We start from the raw sequence: 8,896 nt of genomic DNA on the forward strand, positions 1-8,896 counted from the left end.
TACCAGCCATCAGTTACCAGCAATCAGTTACCAGCCACCAGTTACCAGCCACCAGTTACCAGCCATCAGTTACCAGCCACCAGTTACCAGCCACCAGTTACCAGCCACCAGTTACCAGCCACCGGCCACCAGTTACCAGCCATCAGTTACCAGCCACCAGTTACCAGCCATCAGTTACCAGCCACCAGTTACCAGCCATCCGTTACCAGCCACCAGTTACCAGCCATCAGTTACCAGCCACCAGTTACCAGCCATCAGTTACCAGCCACCAGTTACCAGCCATCAGTTACCAGCCACCGGCCACCAGTTACCAGCCACCAGCCACCAGTTACCAGCCATCAGTTACCAGCCACCAGTTACCAGCCACCAGTTACCAGCCATCAGTTACCAGCCACCAGCCACCAGTTACCAGCCATCAGTTACCAGCCACCGGCCACCAGTTACCAGCCACCAGTTACCAGCCACCAGTTACCAGCCATCAGTTACCAGCCACCAGTTACCAGCCACCAGTTACCAGCCACCAGTTACCAGCCATCAGTTACCAGCCATCAGTTACCAGCCACCAGTTACCAGCCATCAGTTACCAGCCATCAGTTACCAGCCACCGGCCACCAGTTACCAGCCACCAGTTACCAGCCACCAGTTACCAGCCATCAGTTACCAGCCACCAGTTACCAGCCACCAGTTACCAGCCATCAGTTACCAGCCACCAGTTACCAGCCACCAGTTACCAGCCACCAGTTACCAGCCATCAGTTACCAGCCACCAGTTACCAGCCACCAGTTACCAGCCATCAGTTACCAGCCATCAGTTACCAGCCACCAGTTACCAGCCATCAGTTACCAGCCATCAGTTACCAGCCACCAGTTACCAGCCACCAGTTACCAGCCACCAGTTACCAGCCATCAGTTACCAGCCATCAGTTACCAGCCACCAGTTACCAGCCATCAGTTACCAGCCATCAGTTACCAGCCACCGGCCACCAGTTACCAGCCACCAGTTACCAGCCACCAGTTACCAGCCATCAGTTACCAGCCACCAGTTACCAGCCACCAGTTACCAGCCACCAGTTACCAGCCACCAGTTACCAGCCACCAGTTACCAGCCATCAGTTACCAGCCACCAGTTACCAGCCACCAGTTACCAGCCATCAGTTACCAGCCATCAGTTACCAGCCACCAGTTACCAGCCACCAGTTACCAGCCACCAGTTACCAGCCATCAGTTACCAGCCACCAGTTACCAGCCACCAGTTACCAGCCATCAGTTACCAGCCACCAGTTACCAGCCACCAGTTACCAGCCACCAGTTACCAGCCATCAGTTACCAGCCATCAGTTACCAGCCACCAGTTACCAGCCATCAGTTACCAGCCATCAGTTACCAGCCACCGGCCACCAGTTACCAGCCACCAGTTACCAGCCACCAGTTACCAGCCATCAGTTACCAGCCACCAGTTACCAGCCACCAGTTACCAGCCACCAGTTACCAGCCATCAGTTACCAGCCACCAGTTACCAGCCACCAGTTACCAGCCACCAGTTACCAGCCATCAGTTACCAGCCACCAGTTACCAGCCACCAGTTACCAGCCATCAGTTACCAGCCATCAGTTACCAGCCACCAGTTACCAGCCATCAGTTACCAGCCATCAGTTACCAGCCACCGGCCACCAGTTACCAGCCACCAGTTACCAGCCACCAGTTACCAGCCATCAGTTACCAGCCACCAGTTACCAGCCACCAGTTACCAGCCATCAGTTACCAGCCACCAGTTACCAGCCACCAGTTACCAGTTACCAGCCAAATGGTGCTAGATTCTGGCATTGGCTGGTAGAATGCGTATTCTTACCGGCCTTTGGCGGGTGCTCACACAAAGCATTTGGGAACAGTTAAATGTGTTTAATCAAAGCCCACATGTAAAAGATATATATATATTTGAGTGTGAATGTGTGTGTCATCTCAATGCTACCAGCTGAAATCGGGGTAAAAGTGTTTTCTGTGATTTATCTTCATTATTTATTTTTTCCTGATAAAAATGTGGTTGGTAAAAATGAGTTGATTTCCCACCCTGACTACAATCCACTGTCCTTTTATCCAATAAAATCATTCATTTTGAAATAGTCTGTGTGGTTGATATCCTGTATATTTAGTAAACCCTTCAGGAGGAATATTCACCAGAGTAATGAGGACCGGTTGATATCCTGTATATTTAGTCAACCCTTCAGGAGGAATATTCACCAGAGTAATGAGGACCGGTTGATATCCTGTATATTTAGTCAACCCTTCAGGGGGAATATTCACCAGAGTAATGAGGATCGGTTGATATCCTGTATATTTAGTAAACCCTTCAGGAGGAATATTCACCAGAGTAATGAGGACCGGTTGATATCCTGTATATTTAGTAAACCCTTCAGGAGGAATATTCACCAGAGTAATGAGGACCGGTTGATATCCTGTATATTTAGTAAACCCTTCAGGTGGAATATTCACCAGAGTAATGAGGACTGGTTGATATCCTGTATATTTAGTAAACCCTTCAGGAGGAATATTCACCAGAGTAATGAGGACCGGTTGATATCCTGTATATTTAGTAAACCCTTCAGGAGGAATATTCACCAGAGTAATGAGGACCGGTTGATATCCTGTATATTTAGCAAACCCTTCAGGAGGAATATTCACCAGAGTAATGAGGACCGGTTGACATCCTGTATATTTAGTAAACCCTTCAGGGGGAATATTCACCAGAGTAATGAGGACCAGTTGATATCCTGTATATTTAGTAAACCCTTCTGGAGGAATATTCACCAGAGTAATGAGGACCGGTTGATATCCTGTATATTTAGTAAACCCTTCAGGAGGAATATTCACCAGAGTAATGAGGACTGGTTGATATCCTGTATATTTAGTAAACCCTTCGGGAGGAATATTCACCAGAGTAATGAGGACCGGTTGATATCCTGTATATTTAGTAAACCCTTCAGGAGGAATATTCACCAGAGTAATGAGGACAGGTTGATATCCTGTATATTTAGTAAACCCTTCAGGAGGAATATTCACCAGAGTAATGAGGACCGGTTGATATCCTGTATATTTAGTAAACCCTTCGGGAGGAATATTCACCAGAGTAATGAGGACCGGTTGATATCCTGTATATTTAGTAAACCCTTCAGGAGCAATATTCACCAGAGTAATGAGGACAGGTTGATATCCTGTATAATTAGTAAACCCTTCGGGAGGAATATTCACTAGAGTAATGAGGACCGGTTGATATCCTGTGCATTTAGTAAACCCTTCAGGAGGAATATTCACCAGAGTAATGAGGACTGGTTGATATCCTGTATATTTAGTAAACCCTTCAGGTGGAATATTCACCAGAGTAATGAGGCCCGGTTGACATCCTGTATATTTAGTAAACCCTCAGGAGGAATATTCACCAGAGTAATGAGGACTGGTTGATATCCTGTATATTTAGTAAACCCTTCAGGAGGAATATTCACCAGAGTAATGAGGACCGGTTGATATCCTGTATATTTAGTAAACCCTTCAGGAGGAATATTCACCAGAGTAATGAGGACTATTCACCAGAGTAATGAGGACTGGTTGATATCCTGTATATTTAGTAAACCCATCAGGAGGAATATTCACCAGAGTAATGAGGACCAGTTGATATCCTGTATATTTAGTAAACCCTTCAGGAGGAATAATCACCAGAGTAATGAGGACCGGTTGATATCCTGTATATTTAGTAAACCCTTAAGGAGGAATATTCACCAGAGTAATGAGGACCGGTTGATATCCTGTATATTTAGTAAACCCTTCAGGTGGAATATTCACCAGAGTAATGAGGACTGGTTGATATCCTATATATTTAGTAAACACTTCAGGAGGAATATTCACCATTCACCAGAGTAATGAGGACTGGTTGATATCCTGTATATTTAGTAAACCCTTCAGGAGGAATATTCACCAGAGTAATGAGGACCGGTTGATATCCTGTATATTTAGTAAACACTTCAGAAGGAATATTCACCAGAGTAATGAGGACCGGTTGATATCCTGTATATTTAGTAAACCCTTCAGGGGGAATATTCACCAGAGAAATGAGGACTGGTTGATATCCTGTATATTTAGTAAACCCTTCAGGAGGAATATTCACCAGAGTAATGAGGACCGGTTGATATCCTGTATATTTAGTAAACCCTTCAGGAGGAATATTCACCAGAGTAATGAGGACCGGTTGACATCCTGTATATTTAGTAAACCCTTCAGGAGGAATATTCACCAGAGTAATGAGGACCGGTTGATATCCTGTATATTTAGTAAACCCTTCAGGAGGAATATTCACCAGAGTAATGAGGACCGGTTGATATCCTGTATATTTAGTAAACCCTTCAGGAGGAATATTCACCAGAGTAATGAGGACCGGTTGACATCCTGTATATTTAGTAAACCCTTCAGGGGGAATATTCACCAGAGTAATGAGGACCAGTTGATATCCTGTATATTTAGTAAACCCTTCTGGAGGAATATTCACCAGAGTAATGAGGACCGGTTGATATCCTGTATATTTAGTAAACCCTTCAGGAGGAATATTCACCAGAGTAATGAGGACTGGTTGATATCCTGTATATTTAGTAAACCCTTCGGGAGGAATATTCACCAGAGTAATGAGGACCGGTTGATATCCTGTATATTTAGTAAACCCTTCAGGAGGAATATTCACCAGAGTAATGAGGACAGGTTGATATCCTGTATATTTAGTAAACCCTTCAGGAGGAATATTCACCAGAGTAATGAGGACCGGTTGATATCCTGTATATTTAGTAAACCCTTCGGGAGGAATATTCACCAGAGTAATGAGGACCGGTTGATATCCTGTATATTTAGTAAACCCTTCAGGAGCAATATTCACCAGAGTAATGAGGACAGGTTGATATCCTGTATAATTAGTAAACCCTTCGGGAGGAATATTCACTAGAGTAATGAGGACCGGTTGATATCCTGTGCATTTAGTAAACCCTTCAGGAGGAATATTCACCAGAGTAATGAGGACTGGTTGATATCCTGTATATTTAGTAAACCCTTCAGGTGGAATATTCACCAGAGTAATGAGGCCCGGTTGACATCCTGTATATTTAGTAAACCCTCAGGAGGAATATTCACCAGAGTAATGAGGACTGGTTGATATCCTGTATATTTAGTAAACCCTTCAGGAGGAATATTCACCAGAGTAATGAGGACCGGTTGATATCCTGTATATTTAGTAAACCCTTCAGGAGGAATATTCACCAGAGTAATGAGGACTATTCACCAGAGTAATGAGGACTGGTTGATATCCTGTATATTTAGTAAACCCATCAGGAGGAATATTCACCAGAGTAATGAGGACCGGTTGATATCCTGTATATTTAGTAAACCCTTCAGGAGGAATAATCACCAGAGTAATGAGGACCGGTTGATATCCTGTATATTTAGTAAACCCTTAAGGAGGAATATTCACCAGAGTAATGAGGACCGGTTGATATCCTGTATATTTAGTAAACCCTTCAGGGGGAATATTCACCAGAGTAATGAGGACTGGTTGATATCCTATATATTTAGTAAACCCTTCGGGAGGAATATTCACCAGAGAAATGAGGACTGGTTGATATCCTGTATATTTAGTAAACCCTTAGGGAGGAATATTCACCAGAGTAATGAGGACCGGTTGATATCCTGTATATTTAGTAAACCCTTCGGGAGGAATATTCACCAGAGTAATGAGGACCGGTTGATATCCTATATATTTAGTAAACCCTTCGGGAGGAATATTCACCAGAGAAATGAGGACAGGTTGATATCCTGTATATTTAGTAAACCCTTCAGGAGGAATATTCACCAGAGTAATGAGGACCGGTTGATATCCTGTATATTTAGTAAACCCTTCAGGAGGAATATTCACCAGAGTAATGAGGACCGGTTGATATCCTGTATATTTAGTAAACCCTTCAGGAGGAATATTCACCAGAGTAATGAGGACCGGTTGATATCCTGTATATTTAGTAAACCCTTCAGGAGGAATATTCACCAGAGTAATGAGGACCGGTTGATATCCTGTATATTTAGTAAACCCTTCAGGAGGAATATTCACCAGAGTAATGAGGACCGGTTGATATCCTGTATATTTAGTAAACCCTTCAGGAGGAATATTCACCAGAGTAATGAGGACCGGTTGACATCCTGTATATTTAGTAAACCATTCAGGGGGAATATTCACCAGAGTAATGAGGACCGGTTGATATCCTGTATATTTAGTAAACCCTTCGGGAGGAATATTCACCAGAGTAATGAGGACCGGTTGATATCCTGTATATTTAGTAAACCCTTCAGGAGGAATATTCACCAGAGTAATGAGGACCGGTTGATATCCTGTATATTTAGTAAACCCTTCAGGGGGAATATTCACCAGAGTAATGAGGACCGGTTGATATCCTGTATATTTAGTAAACCCTTCAGGAGGAATATTCACCAGAGTAATGAGGACCGGTTGATATCCTGTATATTTAGTAAACCCTTCAGGAGGAATATTCACCAGAGTAATGAGGACCGGTTGATATCCTGTATATTTAGTAAACCCTTCAGGGGGAATATTCACCACAGTAATGAGGACTGGTTGATATCCTGTATTTTTGCACATTTGTGGCCTGCTGGAGGTCATTTTGCAGGGCTCTGGCAGTGCTCCTCCTGCTCAAAGGCGGAGGTAGCGGTCCTGCTGCTGGGTTGTTGCCCTCCTACGGCCTCCTCCACGTCTCCTGATGTACTGGCCTGTCTCCTGGTAGCTCCTCCATGCTCTGGACACTATGCTGACAGACACAGCAAACCTTCTTGCCACAGCTCGCATTGATGTGCCATCCTGGATCAGCTGCACTACCTGAGCCACTTGTGTGGGTTGTAGATTCCGTCTCATGCTACCACTAGAGTGAAAGCACCGCCAGCATTCAAAAGTGACCAAAACATCAGCCAGGAAGCATAGGAACTGAGAAGTGGTCTGTGGTCACCACCTGCAGAATCGCTCCTTTATTGGGGGTGTCTGGCTAATTGCCTATAATTTCCACCTTTTGTCTATTCCATTTGCACAACAGCATGTGAAATTTATTGTCAATCGGTGTTGCTTCCTAAGTGGACAGTTTGATTTCACAGAAGTGTGATTGACATGGAGTTACATTGTGTTGTTAAGTGTTCCCTTTATTTTTTTGAGCAGTGTAGTACTAGTTTATTTATAATATGTGTTTATTTATAGTACTTGTTCATAGTGGAAATATTATAGACTGTGTGGTGTATTGTGTTCATAGTGGATATATTATAGACTGTGTGGTGTATTGTGTTCATAGTGGATATATTATAGACTGTGAGGTGTATTGTGTTCATAGTGGATATATTATAGACTGTGTGGTGTATTGTGTTCATAGTGGATATATTATAGACTGTGAGGTGTATTGTGTTCATAGTGGATATATTATAGACTGTGAGGTGTATTGTGTTCATAGTGGATATATTATAGACTGTGAGGTGTATTGTGTTCATAGTGGATATATTATAGACTGTGAGGTGTATTGTGTTCATAGTGGATATATTATACTATGAGGTGTATTGTGTTCATAGTGGATATATTATAGACTGTGAGGTGTATTGTGTTCATAGTGGATATATTATACTATGAGGTGTATTGTGTTCATAGTGGATATATTATAGACTGTGTGGTGTATTGTGTTCATAGTGGATATATTATACTATGAGGTGTATTGTGTTCATAGTGGATATATTATAGACTGTGAGGTGTATTGTGTTCATAGTGGATATATTATAGACTGTGTGGTGTATTGTGTTCATAGTGGATATATTATAGACTGTGAGGTGTATTGTGTTCATAGTGGATATATTATACTATGAGGTGTATTGTGTTCATAGTGGATATATTATACTATGAGGTGTATTGTGTTCATAGTGGATATGTTATAGACTGTGAGGTGTATTGTGGATATGTTATACTATGAGGTGTATTGAGTTCATAGTGGATATATTATACTATGAGGTGTATTGTGGATATGTTATACTATGAGGTGTATTGAGTTCATAGTGGATATATTATACTATGAGGTGTATTGTGTTCATAGTGGATATATTATACTATGAGGTGTATTGAGTTCATAGTGGATATATTATACTATGAGGTGTATTGTGTTCATAGTGGATATGTTATACTATGAGGTGTATTGTGTTCATAGTGGATATGTTATACTATGAGGTGTATTGTGTCCATAGTGGATATGTTATAGACTGTGAGGTGTATTGTGGATATGTTATACTATGAGGTGTATTGAGTTCATAGTGGATATATTATACTATGAGGTGTATTGTGTTCATAGTGGATATGTTATACTATGAGGTGTATTGTGTTCATAGTGGATATGTTATACTATGAGGTGTATTGTGTCCATAGTGGATATGTTATACTATGAGGTGTATTGTGTCCATAGTGGATATATTATACTATGAGGTGTATTGTGTTCATAGTGGATATGTTATACTATGAGGTGTATTGTGTCCATAGTGGATATATTATACTATGAGGTGTATTGTGTTCATAGTGGATATGTTATACTATGAGGTGTATTGAGTTCATAGTGGATATGTTATACTATGAGGTGTATTGTGTTCATAGTGGATATATTATACTATGAGGTGTATTGTGTTCATAGTGGATATGTTATACTATGAGGTGTATTGTGTTCATAGTGGATATATTATAGACTGTGAGGTGTATTGTGTTCATAGTGGATATGTTATACTATGAGGTGTATTGTGTTCATAGTGGATATATTATACTATGAGGTGTATTGTGTTCATAGTGGATATGTT

Source organism: Salvelinus alpinus, chromosome 3, assembly GCF_045679555.1.
Source record: "Salvelinus alpinus chromosome 3, SLU_Salpinus.1, whole genome shotgun sequence".
NCBI lineage: Eukaryota > Metazoa > Chordata > Actinopteri > Salmoniformes > Salmonidae > Salvelinus > Salvelinus alpinus.